A 25,919-nucleotide genomic window follows, 5' to 3' on the forward strand; every position below is an offset into this window, starting at 1 on the left:
AACTAATTTACGCTTCCACCAACAGTGTATAAGGATTCCTTTCTCCCCTTGCATACTCACCAACATCTGTTGTAGTTTGCATTCTTGATGCTAGCTATTCTGAACAGAGTAAGATGGAAACTTGAGTTCTAGTTTTATTTCATTGTGATCAGATAGAATGATGGGGTTATTTTTATTTTCTTATATTTGCTGAGGCTTGCATTGTGCCCTAAAATATGTTCTTTTTGGAGAAAGTTTCGTGGCCTGCTAAGAAGAGTGTATATTGTGCTGTTGATGGATGAAATATTCTGTAGACATCAGTTAGGTCCATTTGATCTATGGTGTCCTTTAGTTCTAGGATTTCTTTGTTGATTTTTTGTTTGGATGACCTATCTATTGGTCATAGAGGGGTATTAAAGTCTCCCACTACCACTGTGTTGGAGTGTTTTTAAGTACTGTAGTATATGATGAAATTGGGTGCACTCACAATTGGGTGCATATAAGTTGATAATTGTTATTTCCTTTTGATGTATTGCCCCTTTTACTAGTATGAAGTGTCCTTCTTTGTCTCCTTTGATCAATGTAAGTCTGAAGTCTGCTTTGTCTATATAAGTATTGCTACCCCTGCCTGTTTTCAGGAGCCATTAGCTTGGTAAATCATCTTCCAGCCTTTCACCCTGAGCCACTGTTTATTTTTGTCAATAAACTGGGTGTCTTGTAAACAACAGATTGTCAGATCTTCCTTTTGAATCCAGTTTGCCAAATGGAGTCTTCTGATGGGGGAGTTGAATCCATTCACATTCAGTATTAATATTGGTAGGTATGTGGTGATTCCTGCCATTTAGTTGTTTTTGTTGTTTAAGGATTTGATTGTGTGCAGCCAAATCAGTGCTTCTGTCTGATTACTTGTCTTTTCTTCTCCTGTGGTTTGATGCTTCCCATCCTCTCCTGGTTTTGTTTGCTTTCATCTTCTGTGTGCAGAATTCCTTGTAGAATCTTCTGTAGTGGTGGCTTGGTGGTCATATATTGTTTTAGTTTCTGTGTACTATGGAAGACTTTTATTGCTCCATCAATTTTGGTGACAGTTTTTCTGGGACTATCCTAGGACTGAAATTATTTTCATTCAGTGCCCAAAATACCTCACTCCATGCCCTTTTGCTTTTAATGTTTCTGTTGAGAAATCTGCTCTTATTTTTGTGGATTTACCTTTATACATTGCTTTTTCTCTCTTACAGCCTTCAATATTCTTTCTTTGGTCTCCGTGCTTCTTGCATTAATGATAGTATGTCATGGGGTAGTCCTATTTTGGTCAAGTCTGTTTGGTGTCCTGGAGGCTTCCTGTACCTGAATGGGCATAGTTTTCTCTAGATTTGGGAAATTTTCTGTTACTATTTTGTTGAATATATTATGTATCCCTTTGCCTTGTACTTCTTCTCCTTCTTCAATGTCCATGATTCTCAGGTTTGGTCTTTTGATGGAGTTGCTGAGTTCTTGCATATTCCTTTCACAGCTTTTGAGTTGCTTGACTAAGATACCTTCTGGGGTTTTTTTCTCTTTAATTTCTGTTTTATCTTTGAGCTCTGAGATTCTGTCATCCACTTGTTCTAGTCTGCTGGAGTCACCTTCCATTGTTCCTTATTTTTGGTGTCTTGAAATTTCTTGAGTGTATCTTGTACTTTCTGATTAACCATGTCTAGTATCTTCTCCATGAGTTTCTCTGTGATTTATTTCAAGATTTCAAATTTGAGGGATTTTTTGTAGGTGTCACTGAACTCCTTATGACATTTATCATTGTTTTGTTGGAGTCAGGAATTAGGTATCCATTTTCTTCATTTCCCCTGAATCCTCTATTGAATTATTTTTTCAGGAATGTGATTTCCATCCCTTCTTCTTCCCATCACTCCACTTGGTGCTGTGCAAATAGTTCTTGATAGGCTAGTTGGTGGTTTTAATTGCCTGTTTTCTTTCCTTTGATTCAGTTTTTCTGTTGTGACTGACTTTTGTTATTAGCTAGCTTGATGTGTTCTTTCTGCCCTGGCTTGGAGGTATAATTTAACAATAACAAATTCACAGGTTCAATACCAGACAAGTTTTTATATATTATATAGAAAACCCCTTGGTGATAATATCTATAAACAATGGGAGTGGAGTGGGTGGGTAATGGTTATTAGGCTAGATATAGTAACTTGGGTAATTGGTAAAGGTGTCACTAAAATGGGGAGGCAGAAAAGTAGGGGGTAGAGAAAGAGGTGTGGGGGCTCCTGGGATTTATGGCCCTTGCGTGTGTTTTAGTGGGTATAGTGGAGGGTACTTGTGTCAGGGATTGCAGGGGGTTTGGATGTGCACAGTTGGTACAATAGGCTAGTCAGTGGGTGGTGAGTATGTAGGAGGGAGGGGTAGTGTGGTGACAAGTTGAGAAAGGATAGGAAGGGGATGTGAAGACAGGGGGAGCAAGTGGATGAGAAGAGGCAGAAAGAGCAGTTGGGAGAGAGAACAATTGATTGTAGAACAAGAGAAGGAGGGAAAGAGAAGAAGGTAAGAATAGGGATAAGAAAAATGTAATGGTAAAATTAGTAATACAGAAGAAAAAATACCATATATTGTAGCAGCTAAAAGTTTGGCAAAAGTTCTGGAGTTATTCCTTTGGCATCCAATCTTGGTATTGGCATACAAATGAGAGCTCTGATGTGGTCTTACCAGTCTACTGGCTTGTGAGTAGTATTTGGTTCCTTTTGTCCATAGGGCAACTTGCAATTGGGAGCTGAGGTAACTCACTGCCAGTTTGTGCACAGTGGTCAGAGCTATTGTTTTCACCAGGTGGCAGCTGTGTATTCAATTTTGAGTACCGCCCCCTGTCCCACAAGACCAGGTCCAGGATCTGTTTTGGGAGATTGGCTTGTCATCCCACCCTCACACTCAGCCTTTGTTGCTTTTTCCACATGTGTTCACTTAGAGTTTGGCACTAAGTGTTCAGTTCCTTGCACCACGCCCGTTCTACAGAGCAGGTTCAGCAATCCACCCCCACCTCTGTTGTCAGTGTTAGATTACAGTTTGCTATTTATGCCTTTCAGTTTTGTTGGGGGGCAGGGGTTCAATCTGTCCAGGAGTTCCACTAGATTATGTTCCTGGGGAGTGGATAGGGGAGTCATGCATGGTATGTGATGCTCACCTATTCATTTTGCAGATTCACACAAGCAGCTTTGTAGCCAGCCAGCATGGAGAAATGACAAGTCTCTTCTCTTAGCACTATGCAGTGTAGGGAGGCTTTCCATGGCTTAGGGGTCCATGATGTAGCAGAATTCAAATCTGACTGATGCTCTATCTTCTCTTGTTGAGAAGAAAAAAAGAAAGAAATGGTCAGGGGGCTTTTTTCCCAGGTTGGAACACACCTTGCTGGCTGTGCTGGGCAGGATTTTCCCTGCTTTTAGTTGCAATTAAAAGCTGTTTTAAGGGTCAGTCCTTGATTTTTATGTGCATCTAATGTGTTGGGGGGGTTATTATTTTGAGTAGAAGTGATCAGAATTACCCAAGTGTAGCTCCAATATCTCAAGGTGGTTTCTGAAGTCACAGATTTCTGATTCCCTACCTTTACTGCCATCTTTGATCTATCAAGATGGAATCTTAGCATGGTTTTGATTTGCATTTCCTTTATGGCCAGGGATGGTGAACAATTTTTCATGTGTTTTTTAGCCATTTGGACTTCTTCCTTTGAAAGGGCTCTGTTCAGTTCATTTCCCCATTTCTTCATTGGATCATAAATTTTGGGGGAGTTTAGTTTTTTGAGCTTCCTGTTTATTCTGGTTATCAGTCCCTTGTCTGATGTATAGCTGGAATAGATTTTCTCCCATTCTCTGGGCAGCCTCTTAAATTTAGAAACCATTTCTTTTGTTGTACAGAAGCTTTTCAATTTCATGATTTCCATTTGTCAATCCTTTCTCTTAGTTGCTGATCCATTTGAGTTCTACTGAGGAAGTCCTTGCCTATACCCATTGCTTCCAGTGTATTCCCTGCTCTTTCCTGCACTAGCTTCAAAGTTTCAGGTCTTATATTAAGGTCCTTAATCCACTTTGAGTTGATACTTGTAGGGGGTGAAAGACATGGAACTAGTTTCAGTTTTCTGCAGGCAGATATCCAATTTTCCCAGCAACATATTTCATTGTATATTTTTGGCACCTCTGTCAAAAATTAGGTGGGTGTAGCTACATGGACTCATATCTGGGTCTTCTATCCTATTCCACTGGCCTTCTTATCTGTTTTTGTGACAGTATCATGCTGTTTTTATTGATATGCTTTGTGGTATAGGTTGAAGTCAAGTATTGTGATACCACCAGCATTGCTCTTTTTGTTCAGTATTGCCTTGACCATTCATGGTCTATTGTGCTTCCAAATGAATGTTAGGGTTGATTTTTCAATCTCTGTGGTAAATGTCATTGGGTCTTTAATGGGAATTATGTTGAACATGTAGATTGCTTTTGGCAGTATAGCCATTTTTACTATATTGATTCTACCAATCATGAGCATGGGAGATCTTTCCATCTTCTATAGTATTCTTCATTTTCTCTCTTCAATGGTTTATAGCTTTCTTCATAGAGGAAATGACATAATCTTGTACCTAAAAGACCCAAAAATTTCCACCAAAAAATCCCTCCTAGACATCATACACACATTCAGCAAAGCAGCAGGATACAAAATTAATATACAAAAATCAGTAGCTTTTCTATATACTAATAATCAAGAGACTGAGAAAGAATTTAGGAAAACAATCCCCTTTGTATTAGCCTCAAAAAAATAAAATTCTTAAGAATAAGTTTAACGAAAGAAGTGAAAGACCTCTACAATGAAACTATAAATCACTGAGAAACTGAAGAACACATCAGAAGATGGAACGATTTCTCATGCTCAAGGATTGGCATAATTAATATTGTGAAAATGACTATACTACCAAAAAGTAATCTACATATTCAATGTAATCCTCACCAAAATTCCAATGATACTCCACACAGAAGTTGAAAAATCAATACTGAAGTTCATACGGAAATATAAAAGACTGTGAATAGTAAATGTAAGTCAAGAAACAATAAAGACACTTGCACTGTAAGTTTATTGAAGCATTATTCACAATAGCCAAGCTATGGAAATAGCCCAGATTCCTACAACTTATGAATGAATTAAGAAAATGTGACATATAGAAAGACAGAGAGCTAGAGATACATAGATATATCTCTCTATATATGGAAATTTATAACAGAATTTTATTCATCCATAAAGAATGAAGTTTTATAGTTCACAGGTAAATGGATAGAAGTGGAGAACATCATGTTAAGTGAAGAAAGTCAGGTTCATAAAGACAAAGGTCGCATGTTTTCTCTCATATGTGGAAGATAGATCCAAATCTAAATACAAGCAATATACATACACATACACACACACACATACACACATATATATGTATATACATGTTATGTATACATATATAACATGTTTCCAATAGTGGGACTGTTAGCAGATGGGGGAAAGAAGAAGAGAATGGGGAATTCCAAGATGGCGGCTAGAGGTAGGAAGCAGAAAGCGACCCTCCTGTAGTGAAATCTTGGAGAGACGCTGGAGACACACTTTGCAGGCATAATCACCGAGAAAAGGCATAACTTTGACCCCTCCACACCTCCAGCCGGCGCAGAGAATCTCCACTTCACGTTAAACGGAGAACCGAGGAGGCCCCCGGGCCGCCAGTGGCCGGCGCCCATACGGCTTGGGAAGACGCGGACAAGGTGAGCTTCGCGGTACCGCGGTTCCCCCACAGACAAGCCTGGGCCAGAGCAGCATAGCCCCCTGGACAGACTGACCTCCACCCGGGAAAAAAAGAGAAACTGAGTACTAAGCAATAAGAACAGTTAAGACACGCTGGAAAGAGGGTGGGGCGCCCTGAGCGCTGAAGATTGGGGGAAGGGAATCCTTCCCGGGACTGTAAATAAACGAGCCGGGCGGGCCGGAGAGGCTCTGGCGGGAGCGGGGAGCGCCCAGCAACCAGGAGCGGGGACGCTTGTGAGAGGAGGGAAGACCCACTTCCCACGTGAACTGTAAATAAACACGCAGGCCTGACAACACGGGGCAGTGTCGCCTTTCCCAGTGCTTGGAAAGGGAAAAGCCTGTAGCAGAGGCCCCCCTCCCCCGCACAGGAGAACTCTGAGCAAACAAAGCCTGTGGGACCAGGTGAGTGCTAAGCTCACCCCAGAGAACTGCATAAATAACGCCGCCAGCTACAGGCTGAGAGCAGCAGGCAGGCAAGCCACAGTTGCAGATACCACTCTCAGAACTGCCTCCAGACGCTTTTTTTTTCTTTTTCTCCCTACCTTTGATGAGAGAACAACCGAATTACACCTGCAAGCCGAAAAACTTACTGAAACTGTATTGCATTTGAACTGGGGACACTTGGTGGGGCTTTTTTTTTTTTTTCTTCTGTGTGTGTGTGAGTGTAGTTTTGTTCTACTTTATGCATCCCCTTTGATGAGACAACTACAGAACAACATCTGAGGCACCAACTCCAGGACTGGAGATTGAGACGGACATCCAAATTATTAAGACTGAAATTGCATTGCATATAAACTTGGAAGTTTTTTGGTTTTTTGGGTTTTTTTTTGTTTTTTTTAATTTTCTATTTTCCATTTTATTTTAATTCATTTTTATAAATAGATATTACTTTCATATACTTATTTTTTATTTTTTTTATCTTTGATTTTCAATCCTCTCTCTGTCTCTCTATTGTCTGTTCAGCTTACTGTCGATTAGTACACTAACACTCCCTGTTTATACCTTTGAAACTCTCTTGTCTGATACCTTGTTCTGCTTTCTCCCTCTTGTCTGTATATTTGTTTTCCCCTTTTCTTTAACTTCTTGCTTTCCATCTCAGCTCACTCTTCCATTCTCAATATTACCATTGTTATTATTACAAGCTAGAAAATACTTAATTACACACAGTACAGGGACAGTAACAACACCAAGGACAATGACAGGAAGACAGAAAAAACAAGGAAACCAGTTTCCCCACAGCAAAAAATTAGTACAGGAACCAGAGGGGAATGAAGAGAACAGAAACTCAGAGCCAGACTCCAACAAAATGAAGATAAACTATGCCAAAGGACCCAATGAAGCCTACAAGAATAATTTAAAAGAAGACATACTACAAGTACTCAATGAGAATTTTATAGAGATGATACTGGATAGGGTCAACCAAAATGTACAGGAGACACTCAAGAAATTCCAAGACAATAAAAATAGAGAATTTGAAAAAGCAAAAGAAGAAATAAAGGAAACCATAGAAGCACTGTATAAACACCAAAGTGAAAGAGAGAACACAATGAATAAATGGATAAATGAACTCAGGACAAAAATAGACAACAATAAAGAAGAAAACAGCCAGGATATGGAAAACCTCAGAAAAAAGAATGAAACAGAACTGCAAAACAAAACGGAAGGCCAATCCAGCAGAATAGAACAAACAGAAGACAGAATCTCAGAACTTGAAGATGAAATGGTAATTAAAGGAAAAACTGAAGAACTACTAATTAAACAACTCAAGACCTGTGAAAAGAAAATGCAAGAACTCACTGACTCCATCAAAAGACTAAACTTGAGAATCATGGGCATCAAAGAAGGAGAAGAGGTGCAAGCGAAGGGAATGCGTAATATATTCAACAAAATAATAACGGAAAATTTCCCAAATCTAGAGAAAGATATTCCCATACAAATGCAAGAGGCCTCCAGGACACCAAACAGACCAGATCAAAATAGAACTACTCCACGACATATCATCATTAAAACAACAAGTTCAGAAACTAAGGAAAGAATATTGAAGGCTGTAAGAGAGAAAAAACAAGTAACATACAAAGGTAAACCCATCAAAATCACAGCAGACTTCTCAACAGAAACATTAAAAGCAAGAAGAGCGTGGGGTGAGATCTTCCGGGCACTGAATGAAAATAACTTCAACCCCAGGATACTCTACCCAGCAAAGCTATCATTCAAAATAGATGGAGCAATAAAAGTCTTCCATGATAAGCAGAAACTAAAACAATATGTGACCACAAAGCCACCATTACAAAAGATTCTGCAAGGGATCCTGCACACAGAAAGTGACACCCAACTTAACCATGAAAAGGCAGGCAGCACCAAACCACAGGATAAGAAAAAGCAAGACAGTAGAGAGTAACATCAAGTTAGGTACACACAATCAAACCTTCAAACAACTAAGATAACTAAATGGCAGGAATCACCACATACCTATCAGTACTAACACTTAATGTTAATGGACTTAATTCACCCATCAAAAGACACCGTTTGACAAAATGGATTAAAAAAGAAGATCCAACAATTTGTTGCTTACAGGAGACTCATCTCACCAACAGAAATAAGCATATGCTCAGGATGAAAGGCTGGAAGAAGATTTACCAAGCCAATGGCCCCCGAAAACAAGCAGGAGTAGCAATACTTATCTCTGACAAAGTAGACTTCAAACCTACATTGATCAAACGAGATAAAGAAGGACATTCCATACTAATAAAAGGGGAAATAGACCAAAAGGAAATAATAATCATCAATCTGTACGCACCCAATGTCAACGCACCCAATTTCATCAAACATACCCTGAAAGACCTAAAAGCATATATAAACGCCAACACAGTGGTTGTGGGAGACTTTAACACTCCATTATCATCAATAGATAGGTCATCCAAACAAAAACTCAATAAAGAAATCCAAGATCTAAAATATGCAATAGATCAAGTGGACCTAGTAGATGTCTACAGAACATTTCATCCAACCTCTACACAATATACATTCTTCTCAGCAGCCCATGGAACCTTCTCCAAAATAGATCATATCCTAGGGCACAAAGCAAGCCTCAGCAAATATAAGAAAATAGAAATAATACCATGCATACTATCTGACCACAATGCAGTAAGGGTAGAACTCAACAACAAAAGTAAAGACAAAAAACATGCAAACAGCTGGAAACTAAATAACTCATTACTTAATGAAGAATGGATCATCGATGCAATAAAAGAGGAAATTAAAAAGTTCCTAGAAGTCAATGAAAATGAAAACACAACCTACCAGAACCTATGGGACACAGCTAAGGCAGTCTTGAGAGGAAAGTTTATAGCCATGAGTGCATATATTAAAAAGATTGAAAGATCCCAAATCAATGACCTAATGATACATCTCAAACTCCTAGAAAAACAAGAACAAGAAATCCCAAAACAAATAGAAGGAGAGAAATAATGAAAATAAGAGCTGAAATCAACGAAATAGAAACCAAAAAAACCATACAAAGAATTAATGAAACAAAAAGTTGGTTCTTTGAAAAAATAAACAAGATCGATAGACCCCTGGCAAACCTGACTAAAATGAGGAGAGAAAAAACCCAAATTAGTAGAATCAGGAATGCAAAAGGGGAGATAACAACAAACACCATGGAAGTCCAGGAAATCATCAGAGACTACTTTGAGAACCTATATTCAAATAAATTTGAAAATCTAAAAGAAATGGACAGATTTCTAGATACATATGATCATCCAAAACTGAACCAAGAGGAAATTAATCACCTGAATAGACCTATAACACAAAATGAAATTGAAGCAGCAATCAAGAGTCTCCCCAAAAAGAAAAGTCCAGGACCTGATGGATTCTCTGCTGAATTCTACCAGACCTTTAAAGAAGAACTGATACCAACCCTCCTTAAACTGTTCCATGAAATAGAAAGGGAAGGAAAACTGCCAAACACATTTTATGAAGCCAGTATTACACTTATCCCAAAACCAGGCAAAGACACCTCCAAAAAGGAGAACTATAGGCCAATCTCCTTAATGAACATTGATGCAAAAATCCTCAACAAAATAATGGCAAATCGAATTCAGCAACACATCAAAAAGATTATTCACCACGACCAGGTAGGCTTCATCACAGGGATGCAGGGGTGGTTCAACATACGAAAATCAATAAATGTAATAAACCACATTAACAGAAGCAAAGACAAAAACCACTTGATCATCTCAATAGATGCAGAAAAAGCCTTTGATAAGATCCAACATCATTTCATGATAAAAGCTCTAAGAAAACTAGGAATAGAAGGAAAGTTCCTCAACATTATAAAAGCTATATATGACAAACCTACAGCCAGCATTATACTTAACGGAGAAAAATTAAAACCGTTCCCTCTAAAATCAGGAACCAGACAAGGATGCCCACTATCTCCACTCCTATTCAACATAGTACTGGAATTCCTAGCCAGAGCAATTAGGCAAGAAGAAGGAATAAAAGGAATACAAATAGGTAAAGAAACTGTCAAAATATCCCTATTTGCAGACGACATGATCCTATACCTTAAAGACCCAAAAAACTCTACTCAGAAGCTTCTAGACATCATCAATAGCTATAGCAAGGTAGCAGGATATAAAATCAACATAGAAAAATCATTAGCATTTCTATACACTAACAATGAGCAAACGGAAAAAGAATGTATGAAAACAATTCCATTTACAATAGCCTCAAAAAAAATCAAATACCTAGGTGTAAACCTAACAAAAGATGTGAAAGACCTCTACAAGGAAAACTATACACTTCTGAAGAAAGAGATTGAGGAAGACTATAGAAAGTGGAGAGATCTCCCATGCTCACGGATTGGTAGAATCAACATAGTAAAAATGTCTATACTCCCAAAAGTAATCTACATGTTTAATGCAATTCCCATCAAAATTCCAATGACATTCATCAAAGAGATTGAAAAATCTACTGTTAAATTTATATGGAAACACAAGAGGCCACGAATAGCCAAGGCAATACTCAGTCAAAAGAACAATGCAGGAGGTATCACAATACCTGACTTCAAACTATATTACAAAGCAATAATAATAAAAACAGCATGGTACTGGCACAAAAACAGACATGAAGACCAGTGGAACAGAATAGAGGATCCAGATATGAAGCCACACAACTATAAGCAACTTATCTTTGACAAAGGAGCTAAAAATATACGATGGAGAAATAGCAGCCTCTTCAACAAAAACTGCTGGGAAAACTGGTTAGCAGTCTGCAAAAAACTGAAACTAGATCCATGTATATCACCCTATACCAAGATTAACTCAAAATGGATCAAGGATCTTAATATCAGACCCCAAACTCTTAAGTTGATACAAGAAAGAGTAGGAAATACTCTGGAGTTAGTAGGTATAGGTAAGAACTTTCTCAATGAAAGCCCAGCAGCACAGCAACTAAGAGATAGCATAGATAAATGGGACCTCATAAAACTAAAAAGCTTCTGTTCATCAAAAGAAATGGTCTCTAAACTGAAAAGAACACCCACAGAGTGGGAGAAAATATTTGCCAACTATACATCAGACAAAGGACTGATAACCAGAATATACAGGGAACTTAAAAAACTAAATTCTCCCAAAACTAATGAACCAATAAAGAAATGGGCATGTGAACTAAACAGAACTTTCTCAAAAGAAGAAATTCAAATGGCCAGAAAACACATGAAAAAATGCTCACCATCTCTAGCAATAAAGGAAATGCAAATTAAAACCACACTAAGATTCCACCTCACCCCTGTTAGAATAGCCATCATCAGCAACACCACCAACAACAGGTGTTGGCGAGGATGCGGGGAAAAAGGAACCCTCTTACACTGTTGGTGGGAATGTAGACTAGTACAACCACTCTGGAAAAAAATTTGGAGGCTACTTAAAAAGCTGGACATCGATCTACCATTTGATCCAGCAATACCACTCTTGGGGATATACCCAAAAGACTGTTACTCCAGAGGCACCTGCACATCCATGTTTATTGCGGCACTATTCACAATAGCCAAGTTATGGAAACAGCCAAGATGCCCCAGCACTGACGAATGGATTAAGAAAATGTGGTATCTATACACAATGGAATTTTATGCAGCCATGAAGAAGAACGAAATGTTATCATTCGCTGGTAAATGGATGGAATTGGAGAACATCATTCTGAGTGAGGTTAGCCTGGCTCAAAAGCCCAAAAATCGTATGTTCTCCCTCATATGTGGACATTAGATCAAGGGCAAACACAGCAAGGGGATTGGACTATGAGCACATGATAAAAGCGAGAGCACACAAGGGAGGGGTGAGGATAGGTAAGACACCTAAAAAACTAGCTAGCATTTGTTGCCCTTAATGCAGAGAAACTAAAGCAGATACCTTAAAGCAACTGAGGCCAATAGGAAAAGGGGACCAGGAACTAGAGAAAAGGTTAGATTAAAAAGAATTAACCTAGAAGGTAACACCCACGCACAGGAAATCAATGTGAGTCAATGCCCTGTATAGCTATCCTTATCTCAACCAGCAAAACCCCTTGTTCCTTCCTATTATTGCTTATACTCTCTCTACAACAAAATTAGAGATAAGGGCAAAATAGTTTCTGCTGGGTATTAAGGGGGGGAGCGGGAGGGGGTGGAGTGGGTGGTAAGGGAGGGGGTGGGGGCAGGGGGGAGAAATGAACCAAGCCTTGTATGCACATATGAATAATAAAAGAAAAATGAAAAAAAAAAAAAAAGAATCCAGTGGTCCATGGATCAGAATAGTGCTAGGTTCATGTCAGTAATTCCGAAGACTGGGAGAAAACAGCAATCTCTCTGGATCGGGGCTAGTATACCAGCTGTATGAGTTGGCCTGAGCTGCCATAAAATCTCACAGACTGGGTGTTTTCAACAAAGAGATTTATTTTCTCCCAATTTTGGAGTTTGAATGTCTGAGATGAAGGTGTCAGCAATTTTGATTTCTTCTGTGGCCTTTCTCCTTGGTTTGTAGATGGTCACCATCTTGCTGTGTCCTTACATGGTCATCTCCCTATTTGTGTTCTGGGTCCTAATCTTCTCTTCCTATAAGATCACCAGCCATCCTGTGCTGGGGCTCACACTAACAGCCTCATCTTATCTTAATTACCCCTTCAACGACCCTATCTCCAAATATAGCTACACTCTGAGGTAGCATGATCAGGATTTTAATGTGAATTTGGGGGTGGACACAAAAAAAAAAAAAAAAAGAAGAGAATGACAGAGAGTGAATAATAGTAGCACACTGAAGACTGCTGGATAATATGGGGTAGGGGGAAAGGAATAAGAAAGAATAATAGAGGATGTTAAACTGATTAACATACAAACTATTTACAGGTAAAATATCCAGGCAAAACCCCCACTGAACAATGAACAGGCACTTAAATAATGAAGGACAGGAATGTAAACTAGGTCATGTTAAGGGGAGGGCCCTAGCAAGAGGGGAAGTAAATGAAGAGGGTAAAACAGGGTGAGTATGGTTGATGTATTTTCTGCCCCTATATGAATATGAAACACTGAAACCTGTCAAAGTCATTTTATGAAGTGGGAGGGGAAAGAGGGAGAACAATGGAGGGGTGAATCAAATCCATACATATGGAAAGGTCACAACAAAACCTCCTGTACAACGACTATAAGCTAAAAAAAATTAAAATATAATCTATAGCTAATCTAGAGTTTTAAAAAAGAAGAAGTGGGGATGAGGGAGAATGATGGAGGTGGGAATCTAATTAAGATATGTTGTAAGCACGTATATAAATGTCACAAGGTATCCACCATTACATGCTAATAAAAAAGAAAGAAAATGGGTCATGAAAACACAAAACAAAACTCTGTAACATTCAGCTTTCTCAATCAAATAATACGATATTCTGCAATCATGGAAACAAAAGCATACTGGTCCAGGTCTTAAAATATGATGAGTGGATCAATGAGGACTGTTATGACTACTTCTTTAAATAAGAAAAATAAATAAATGGCCCACAGAATTCAGGGTAAACAGCATCACTTTGAAATGGAGTCTTTCTGAGGGAAGATCAAAATTCACCCAACAGACACAAAATAAGAAATAAGAGAGCACACAAATTACAATAGTTTTTAATCTTTGTATTTTGAAACAATTTTAGATTTACAGAAGTGTTGTATAAAGGTATAGCTTCCTTTAATCTCTCAATCTCAACATTTTACATAGTCATGGTACACTTATCAAAAATAAGAAATTAAAATGGCACAATGCAATTAACCAAAATTTAAATTTCACCCATTTTTCTAGTAAAGCCCTTTTTCACTTCCCAGATCCAAACCAGGAATACAACATAGCACTTAAATTTGATGTGTCCTTAGTTTCCTACTCTCTCTGAGAGTTCATATTGATCATGTATTCTATAACTGAGTTGAACTCACTTATTATTTATTAAAAGTTCTGATAACTTTTACATGTATGTATTCTTAGAATTTTATGTATACAAGATCATCTCATCTGTGAATAGAGATAACATTACTTCCTCTTTTCTGGCCTAGATGCTTTATATTTCCTTTTCTTATCTAATTGCCCTGGATTAATCCTTCAGTATAATGTTGAATAAAAGTCATTACAGTGAAAATCTTTATCTTGTTCCTAATCTTAGCATCAAAGGAATCATCTTTTACCATTAAGTAAGGTGTTAGTGTTGGACATTTCATAGATGTTCTTTGTCAGGTTGTGGAATTTACTTTCTATTCAAGTGTTTTTGTCATGAAAAGGCACTGGCTTTTTTCAAATGCTTTCTCTGCATCTCTTGTACTATATTGATTGATTTGTATGATGAGCCAAACTTGAACTTTCTGCAGTTGATCATAGTGTATCATCCTTATAATACATTGCTAAATTCAGTTTGGTAACATACTGTTGAGATTTTTACCTCTGTACTCACAGGATATTGGTTTGTAACTTAATTGTGATATTTTGTCTGATTTGGACATCAGAGTAATGCCAGCTTCATAGAATGATTTGGAAAGTGTTTCCTCCTCTTCTACCTCCTGTAAAACAGTAATTTTTAATACTTTCAGGATTTTATACAATCATTCACAGGTGTTTGAGATGGATTCTTACTCTCTTGCCCAGGTTGCTCTCAAACTTCTGGGCTCAAGTGATCCTCCTGAGTGTCTGAGACTACAAGCACTTGCCCCTATGCCTGGTTAGCACTCAGATTTGGGTTAAGAAAAAAGATAAAAGTGGAAAGAATTTTCTGGACAGCTTTGAATATGGTTCTGTATGTACTTTTAAAATTTTCCTTCCACTGTGGATCATTACAAAGTTGGACAAAATATATGATTCACTGCTGTTATAAATTAGACATCCAATTTTAGATTCACAGCAGTATCTATGGAAGGTACAGCTTCCTTTAATCTCAAAGAGAAGCATATTGAAAGTACTTGTGTAGAAATTTTCCACGAAAAGAGCTATCCAAGAATTCTGACCCTCTAGAAGGGAAGTATGAGATGTATCGGTATTTCACCCCAAGCCTAGAGAGGCAACACACACACACACCTTATCTGTGGCATTGCCTGCTTACTAGGAAGCTGAAGCAGATTATGGCAAAAAATAAGAATGTTGCATCTAAGAAGCAGTTGTACTCCCCTCCAATGGCTGATCAACTGTGTGACGCATACAGACAAAATATGGAACCTATGATAGGCATGTTGGCTTAGGGTCATTCAAATTATGATATTATAGGCATCACTCAAGAATAACAGTCTTTCTCTTATGTTTTTCAGACATCCCTATAGTGTATCATCCTTGCCTGAATGGTTGAAGCTAGTTTACTACCACAATATTCTAGGCTCAGCTGGCAGGAAAATAGAATGAAGCAGAGGGATCCATATACCAAGTCTTAAAGGCAAGACTTGAATGCTACTTTTATGATTTATACTCACATCTCATTGATAAAAACTTAGACATGTAACCCACAACTACCTCTAATAGGGCTGGAAAATATAGTCTCTAGCTCAGGCCTCATGTGCTCAGTCAGAAATTGGTAGTTCATGTTGCAAAAAGGGAAAGGGAAAGAATGGCTATTGATGATAATTAGCAGATAAGTTCAAAATTTAAATGAATATTGAAGAAATTTAACATGAAACTCTGTTATTAATATACATTTAAAATTAAAAATTATTTCCTTTTCTTTTTTCATTTGGCTCTAAAAGTAATTTAAATATGCATAAATAATGACCTATCCTGACATTTAAGAAGCTAATACTAAGATCATTAGGATCTACCTTCAATGATAAGGAGAAATAGTGAAACAATTTAAAAAAAAATCCATGCTTAAATGAGCCAAGACCCTCAATGAAATGTCTTCAAATTCTTAAGAAACACTGTATCCAAGTCAAAATTTTAAAAAATAATAAATATAGCATAGTTTTCATTTCACCTCACTGTCTTTTATCCATCTACTTTGAATTACATAGGTAGGAAAAATCGGACTATGAGAGCAAAATCCAAGAGACAAGTTCAGTTTATTCACATCAGTTGTTCCAGTAACTATAAAGAGCCATATATTAAATCCAAGAATATATGTACCACCACTAATATTTATAGAAATAGTGAAAGTTCTAAAAAAAAGCAGCCAATGGGTGATTTTTGGTTAAACTACATTGTTTGAGCTTTATTCCTTCCAGGCCTAACATATGTTAGATTGTTTTAGAAAAAAAGGAACTAATATTTGGGTGGCAACCACAGATTAATATCAAATTCTGAATTCCTTGATAAAAACTCCCTAGGTTAATAAACGAGTTTGTAATATTGGAGTAATACTGACTACTGTAACCCCAGTCACTATTTTAAAAGCTAATTCCAACATTTCCAGATGTTCTCTAACTATGCATAGCTGCTCAAAAAAATTGAGAATTTAAAGAAAACCAACAATCATATTCTTGGGAGACCCTCCGAAAAAGAACCCTTTGCTAATAAAAGGAGAGCCATTTGAACATGTCTTGAGAACAGGGGTTTCCCAAAACTAGCATGGAATAATATTATATATAAACTTCCTGGTACACATTGGACTTTCAGCAAGTACTTTGAGGTATTCATAAATTTACCCTTGGAAAAGAATTTTCAGTATCTGCAGGTCTGGCATGGTAACTGCTTTTCATTAAACTTAACTAAAACTCATTTGCACAATTTGGAACTGAAAGTATACACACAGTTACACACAAAATGAAAGCTTTTCCATGGATTATTCATCATAATAAAGTTTCAACCTCTAAGCACAAGTGATTAAATACCTACATTTTCATGTTTGCCAGTTTTATGTCAACAACACTCCAGCAAATTAAGTCACCATTCAACTTTTTGGGCACCTCATTTTTAATATAATTCAACCATTTCCTATTGAAAATTTAAGACTACATTTTATAGAGCGTGTACTTTCATATGAACCTTCTCGTGAGAAATTAATGCTTTCATGTTAAAGAGTAGCCTATTGCAAGCACATAGCTGAGTTTAAACCCCAGTACCACCAAAGGAAGGATGGAAGGAAGGGAGGGAGGGAGAGAGAAAGAGACAGAAATAAAGAAAGAAGGAGCAAAAGGCAGGCAGTTAAAAACTTTTAGTCTAGAGAATATTAATAAAAGTCAAGGTTCATTATCAAGAAAATCATAAAACTATGTAAATGTTTATGCATGTAAACATTTAAAACCCTAAGATTTGAATGAGTAATTTGTAATAATAGTTGCCTGTTCAAATTTGTAACCATAACAATTATGCATACTATTTTAGGAAATTCAAAAGTTCTAATTAGTAAAAACGTTAACGTAGCAATAGGATTGTTTCTAATTCTCATAAACAAAGATACAATAATAACAACAACAAGAAACACAAGCATGAGATTAAAACATAATTAATTCAAGTAAAGAAATGAAGTAGCAAACAAAAACTCGGAAATGCTATTCTAAATCAAGGTCCATAAAAAGAAAACACCTCAACAAAAGGCAAGCCATTAAGGTACTCACTTGGTTATTACCCAATGCAAGACTTGCAGGCAGATAAATAAAATCTTATAGCTCAAAAGTACCTTGGAGTACTTTTATTAAACCAATTATTAAGCTCTTGTTTCTTAGCTCCAAACTCAGACTTGTACACTACATTCTGATACAAGGGCTGAGACCTTGTCATCTGCATTTGTGCGGTGTCAGTTGGCTCCATGTTGGGCCCTGCCAAAAAGGAATCCGAGGAGGAAAAATCATGTATTATATATCATAATTATATATGTACATATATGTATGTGTCTGTGGGATATAATGTGATGTGTTGATACATGTATATAATGTGGAATTATTAAATCAAGCTAATTAACATATATATAACTTCACTTGTTAGCATATTTGTGGAGATATTTGAAATTTTTATTTTGAAATATATAATTACTGTTGACTGTAGTCACACTTCTGTGTGATAGAATAAGGATTCTATCTGAATCTTTATTAATTTCACCAACAACTCCCAATTTTCTCCCTTTCCCTTCCCTTTCATTCTACTCTCTATGTCTATGATTTGAAATTTTTGAGATTCTGCATATGTATGAGATCATGTGGCATTTGTCTTTCTGTGCCTGGCTTATTCAATTAGCATAATGCCTTCCAGGTTCATCCCCATTGTCACAAATTATAAGGTTTCCTTCTTTTTAAAGAATGAATAGTATTTCACAGCACATGCTATGACTTAAGTAGGTCCCTCAGAGTTCATGTGTTGGAAGCTTGGACCTCAGTGTGGTCATGCTGAGGTAGAGAAACCTTTAAGAGTGGGGTCTATTGTGAAGTAATTAGGTCATAGAGGTGCTGCTCTTTAAAAGTATTAATGTAATTCCTATGGGATACCAGTTAGTTCCATAAGAATGGACTTTTCTAAAAAACTGAGCCTGACCCATGAATGTCTCAGGATTCTTGTCTCACCGTGTGCACAAATGATTGTACCCTGGGGATGCCAAACACCATGAGGCCCTCACCAACAAAGCAGAAATTGATGCTCTTGAGCCTCCAGCACTGTGACAGTGTTTTCCCTATTATTTATTCTTCATGACATCATAAAAACAAAAGTTCACCTATAAATGCATATGTTTAGTGTTTTCTACCCTGTTCCATTGGTTGATGTGTCTGTTTTCATGCCGGTGTCATTGCTGTTTTGATTACATTAGGTTTATAGTACATTTTGAAATCAAAGTTGTGATGCTTCCAGCTTGTTCTTTTGTTCAAATTGTTTTGGTTAGTCAGTTAATCAAATATTTTTTGTTCCTGGGGATACACAGAAAGAGTGTTATGTACCAGATAGGAATGAAGGTGATGAGGACTTAAATTAGCAAAAGGTTTAGAAATACCAATTTAAGTCTAACTCCTTCATAACATAAAGAACCTAATATCCATTAGATCAATGGAAGAAAGGAACTGAATTTTGTCTGCCAACAGCCACTATACAGCAAACATTCAAAGTAAAAACTTGTGTGGATGAGAAGTATGAGCTTAGCCAATGTCCAAAAAAATAAGAGAGACAAAGAGAGGTTCCTTTGTGCTTTCTTTTTCTCCTTACATTCCAGCCAGGCACCCAGCCTATGTGAAAGTGCTACTCCTATTCAGTGGGTCTTCACTCCTTATTTAATTCTCTCAGAAACACCCTCACTGACAAACCTACAAGTGTGTTTTACTACTCTTCTAGGCACACTGACAATCCAAATTAACCATTACGATAAGCTGAAGTTCATTTATTATTGAAGAGAATGACTTTTTAAAATAAATTTTGTGTAGCCTAGTACACAGTGTTTATACAGTTTATTGTAGTGAACAGTAAGACCACTGGCCTTCACTTCATTCACCATTTACTCACTGACTCACCCAGAGCGACATCTAGTCCTGAAAGCTCCATTTATGATAGATGCCCTATAAAGGTGTATGTTTTTTATCTTTTATACTGTATGTTTACTCTATCAATTATTATGCTTAAACAAATGCAATTGTGTAGAGAATTTAGTACAGTAACATATTTGTAGCTAAGAACAAGTCTATACCTTACAACCTATATGGGTAGTACACTATACCATCTATATTTGTTTAGTACACTCTGTGATGTTCCACAATGGGGAAACAGATGAATAATGCATTTCTCAGAATATATCCCAATCATAAAGTAATATAAACATGACTGTACTTTACAATGTTTTGTTTTGGTTTGATTGCTTTGTTTTGTTTGGATGCTGAGTCTAGTGCACATGGACTAACACCACAGAGCAATGTATGAATGTGAGAATGATTTATTATACTCACAGGTCCTAGAAGAGGAAGGTACAACAGAACACACACAGGGTCCTGTGGAGGACAGTGCCAACAGAAAGGGCTCAGACAAGCAAGTAAGGAGCTGAGATAGTGTGAGGAGTCATGGGCAGATGTCTTTATTGAAGGTGAAGGTGTAAGGTACGAGCAAAAAGTATGAGGAGATTTTGTTGGTGTGTTTGAATGTCACTGGGTCAGAAACAGGGAAAGACAAGAAGAGAAGTTGAGACAGGAACCAGCTTTAACACTTTGGTACATCTAGTAGGGTGCTCACACCTGTCTGTGGGGATGTTGTGGCATTAGGAAAGCATGAGGTTTTTAAATTTTACAACACTGGCTGACAGCTAAGTACTTTCTACTGGAAGTATACTTAGTAGCTAAGGGAATAAGTTGTTCATTCCTAAAAAAGGTTGTCTGGGAGATGCAAGTGAACCCTTGTTCTGCTTGGATCCACATCTTTAAGTTCTGAAAGCAACTTCTTGATAATTGCAGTGAGCAACTCTTTCTGGAGGAAACTGAGAAGATAATGGTAAATGAAACTATAATCCCCATAGCCACAGGGGGCTTGGGCTGTAACTGATACTCATATTTACCCTCAGCTACTTTCTATTCTAGATTACTCACTCTCAGCTGGTATGCCCGCTAATATCTATGACTTATATGGTAGCACAACACAGATCTCTATCCCTAAGTCTTCATGCCTTCTCATGCCATGTCTCCTTAAAACAAGATGGCAGCCATAGTTCATTGTTCAATGGAATTTTGACTACATCTGTGGTTGGAAACACTGCTCTTTGAAAAACCATACTTAGAAAGCTTTAGAGCCCAGATTTGATGAGATAAAAATTACCCAAGTTGGTTACTGAGAATGATGGTACCTGGAGCCAATACAATTTCCAACCCTTGCTTCCTGAACCCATGTATACTACCTGTTGGGGACCGTATAAGTTATTGATTTTTTGGAAGACAACAGTCCAACTCATAAGCTGTTACCTTTGAGCTAACACTTCAGTAATGCTTTCAATAGGATAGTCCTTCAACAAACTTTCCCACCATTCTATCATGCAGCCTCTGAGTATTGTGGCATGTGATATGAACAGGGATTTCATGGTCATGTGTATTCTCTTCTTTGTCCTCCTCTCCATGCTGTTAGAGAAAACATTATGTAGGCCTCAGGATATTGGAGCAAGCTAAGGCTCTGCAGAAAGGAAAAGGAAACCTATGCCCATATGTATTGCTCAATATGAATCTATACTCTGGTCCTTCTATAATGGAAGGGGCTCAATGTAGTCATTTTTATACCAAGTGACTGGTTAGTCTCCTCAAGAGATGATGTCATTCTCAAAACTCAACATTTGTGCATGCTGTCCAGGAGCTGCTTTAACCTTATAGTTGGAGCTCATTATGATTTGAATATAAACTGTTCCCACAGGATCTTGTGTTAAATACTTGATTCCTAGCTGATGGCACTATTTTGGGTGGTAGTGGAAACTTTGGAAAGTGGGGCCTAGATGGGAGAAGGTGGCATGGTGGCATGCCTTTGAGAGTTAAATCAGGTCTCTGACCTTTCTTCTCTCTCTGCTTCCTATCTGCCATGAGATGAACAGCTCTCCTCTACCACATGCTCTTACCACCATAATGTTCTCCCAAAGCACATGGGGCCAAGTGACCATGAACTGAACCCTCTGAAACCATTAGCCAAATAAATTTTTCCTCCTTTAAGTTGTTTATGCCAGATATTTTATCATAGCAACACAAAGGTAAATAACACATAGACCATATTGTCTGACTCATACATAGCCTCCTCCATACCTTCTACCATAACTAGTTCATTTGTATAATGATTGTTCCTCACTGGGGTGGCAGCCTGCAATGACAAAGGCTAGCTGTAATCAAGCACACAAGGTTTTAGTCTATCTGATTGCTTAGTGCCTTTTCTGTATTAGATGTTTTCTGGTAGGTGTTAAATGCCATCCAAAGATCTTCATATTTCTTGTCCACTCTCAAATATTAAGAATTATACTTCTCTATCTCAGACTTCCTTGTCTCTGATTTACCAAATTTTTTCTTTCTATGTCCCTGACCAACCAGCCAAGTTGTTCACGCCTTCCCCTGAGTACATGTATATTTTAAACTTGGGCTATTACTTTTGCTAAACATGTGGATGACCAAGTGTGCCTCCTAAAGATCTACCCATTGGAAAGGCATTCCATGATCACCTCTTTTTCAAGTCCACACAAGGGAGATGATAGCTTGACCGTAATATCAAACTGACCAATCTAAGAACCAAATGCCAACTGTTGAGTTTGTTTCCTTCACCAACTGATTGTAAGGGATCACCCATAGAGGTACAAGCTGAGAAAGAGGTGCTTGAGAAATAGTTTTGATGACATGGGAAAAGTTCAGGCTACTTGCTCATGCAGATTGCCTGTGCTCAATCCTGCATGTGCTCTTTCAAATCATTGCTGGAATTGCCTACCTCCATAATATCGTTGAGGTGACAAAAAACACTTTGTGAAGGATAATTATGACCATACTGTCACTTGAAACCTCAATGTTAGGCACTCCATCTGCATCAGGATTCTGCATCATAACAGGATCTGTTTTTGAAGGCATATAATTCTCTGCTGCATATTCTTCCCTGCTCCTGAACTGTACAAATCTGCATTATGAATCTTTCATTAGAAATGTATATAAACTCCACAAATCCATATGTTCTATATTATGTTTTTCCCATAACTAATGCCCTTAATACAAAATAATATGGCACTAGTAACATGGCCCATATAAAGTAAAGTCAGTTACATTTTTTATGAATGTAAGCTAGTATAATATCTTAAACATATAATACAATTTTGCTTTTCCTTGAATCCAAATTTTGTATTCAATCTTGTTCAAATTTTCCCACTGTTAGTCTAATTTATGGGACAGTAGAGGAGGTTAAAAAGTACACAGAATCATTAAAGGTAATGGGCTGCAGAAGAATAGAGAAGGGAATACTTACATCCTTCTGGGATTGGGGTATATTGAATAATGACCACTAAAAAGATACATCCTAATTCCTGGAGTTCACGAATTTTTCCTATATGAAGAAATGAAAAAGAAGGAGAAGGAGGAGATTTTTCCGATTTAAGGGTCTGGGTGGGCTATAAATGCAATCACATGTATTTTTTATAAGATTCAGATTCAGAGGAAGACCCACACATATCCAGAAATGGAGAAGATAATAATGTTCCCACAAAGACAAGAGACTGTAACAGTGAGTCATCACAACCCAAAGGAAAACCAGCAGCCATCAAAGGCTGGCAAAAGCTGGAAAAGGCAAGAATAGTAGATTCTCCCCTACAGCCTCTGGAGGGGCATGGCCCTGCCAACATTTCATTTTGATTCAGTGAAAATGATTTCATATTTCTGACCCCCAGAACTATGAGAGAATACATTTCTACTGTTTTAAGCCACCAATGTTGTGGCAATTTGTTACAGCAGTTGCAGGAAATGAATATAAATTGAAATAATAAAAGCTCTATGGAGTACATAGAACCTGAAGAGTAATAGATAGAACTTACATATATTGTGGCTGGAAAAAAAGAAATAAAGGGGGCATAGAAGGTAAGCATTACAAGTGAAGGGAAGACAGTGAAGACAGAATTTAAGGACATTTAAAAGAAAAAGCACAATTACACAAGAATATGAACCACTTTAAAGTAATCGTACAAATGGTTGCAGATCTTGAATACCACACTAAGAAGTTTGAACTTTAATCTGTAGACACTCAAGACGCCCTACAGTTTGTGAGGACAGGGTGCATATATGTGTGTGATGGCAGTGGGGAGGTCAGGGATGAGGAAATAATGACATTATAAGCCTTTGGCACTTCTGTCACATACTATCTAATGTTTTATTCATCTCCTTCCACTATAAGGTTTAAGGTTGAGATTGAGTTTCCTCAGGATCTATCAAAAAAAAAAAAATCAAGCATATATGTTTGGTAAATAGTGAATAAGTGAAGAATACTGTACATTTTTTTAAGTCAGCACTAAACATGATATGATAGAAAAGACTACCAAACTGAACTCTAATCACTTAGTTTTACTCCAAAATGGCCTATTAAGATTATTTTATTTTTAAAAATATTGAAATTGAATGTAGTGGTGCAATACTGTGATCCCAGCTATGTGGGAGGCATAGGTAGAAAGATCCCAGCTCAAACTGGCACCAGGCAAAAAACACAAGACTCTATGTTAAAAATAACTAAAGCAAAAATGGATGTGGGGGGGGGCGCAAAATGGGTGGTAGAGCACCTGCTTAGCAAGCTTGAGGCCCTGAGTTCAAGCACTAGTACCACCAAAGAATAGTATAATATTGAAAGGGTAAAATATTTGGACTAAATGTGATCAATCCTAGGGCATATTCCAGACTCAGATAGCAATTCTAGCCAAATTCACTCAAATTAGTACTGGCTGTCTGAAGTGTTATTGAGAAATAATATAAGGATATTATTTCTGCCATAATAGATCAGCAGTGTTTGTTAAAGTGTTGTATTAGAGATAAATACCCATTGTGCTTATCATCACATTCTTTTTCTAGAAGTTAGCTGTTTATTGTTGTTTTTTAAAGAAAACTTCATTTTTACGTCTTCTTATGTGAAGTATGGAAAGGAAAATTCATTTAAATGAAGATGTCCCTTAGTTCAGCATGGTTAATCAAAGAATGCTGCATTCTAGTAAAAAGATGCCAGAGGTTGGGCCATCAAGAGGACAGGGGTTGTTCCATGTCCTCTTCCATGATTTTGGAACACCAGCAACCTTTAGCTGGAAAGACATAGCCTGCTGCCTGCCTTTAAAATCCAGGGCCTGTTTTATGAAAGGGGACTGTGTTTGGATGGAGCAACATACTCAGTACCGGGTCTTGAAGAAAGGAAGGAAGAGAAAGATCAGTATACTGGTCTGTGAAAATCCAGGGAGGGAAGATGGAACTCTGTAAATAACTGAATTCCAACGATTTAACTCAAAGTTTTGAGACTGGCCCCAAGAGACCGATTAAACACCAGTGGTTGGGAACGAGAACAAGAATGAAGCGGACAGCAATCCTTGGTGGCAATCTGTGGCACCCACACTTAACGGGACAGTGTACCAAAATAGTTGCTGCTTAAAATATAGTTCGGGAAATAAGACAGAAACGTTAAAGAGTTAACATGCAAGTTTTGTTACCCAGTTGTTGTGGGGAAGGTATGGTAAACATCTTTGGGTGCTGTTTACAGTCTCGCACGTGTTATGTATGGGTTGTGTAGCACAGAGAAGAGTTGCAGACCCAGTGTGGATTGCAGTTGCTTCTGAACCCTAGAAATTCCACTAGCACAGGTCCACAGAACCATCCAAATTCTCAGTCTCTGTTAAAGAGTTCTGAGAGGTAAGCAAACTGCTCTGCCTTCAGAAGACACTCCAAACCCCACCCCACGGGTGCAGCCCTTAGGGAGCCTTGCCCACAACCCAAGCCCGGCCTGGCCCCAGCGCGCGGAGCCCACGCACTTACGAACCGAGGGCCTGCGCGTAATTACTGTCCTAGTCTAGGTTCTCGCTCAGGGTCATTGCCTCCCCACTTTTGTCAGAAGTCACTTTGTCAAAAGTAGGAACTGCTGTCAGGGAATAAAATTCGCTCCTCCCATTTAGTTCCCACTCCTGCTCTTGGAGTTGGGACGTCATTCGGTTGCAAGTCCTGACATACTAAAAACTAAAATGGTATATTGTAGAGAATATTTGAAGCCCGCCAATTCAGTTTCATGAAAACATCA

At 37.8% G+C, this 25,919-nt stretch overlaps 1 long non-coding RNA gene across 1 annotated transcript; it reads right to left on the reverse strand.

The window, feature by feature from the left end:
• Positions 1–13,735: 13,735 nt before the first annotated feature.
• On the reverse strand, positions 13,736–25,812 carry LOC141424162 (uncharacterized). Its single transcript, XR_012449090.1, has 3 exons — positions 25,665–25,812; positions 23,133–23,210; positions 13,736–14,848 (listed from the first exon to the last, which is right to left on the reverse strand). It is a non-coding gene; the product is annotated as an uncharacterized lncRNA (long non-coding RNA).
• Between the last annotated feature and the right edge of the window lie 107 nt (positions 25,813–25,919).

This window comes from Castor canadensis, chromosome 6, assembly GCF_047511655.1.
Source record: "Castor canadensis chromosome 6, mCasCan1.hap1v2, whole genome shotgun sequence".
NCBI lineage: Eukaryota > Metazoa > Chordata > Mammalia > Rodentia > Castoridae > Castor > Castor canadensis.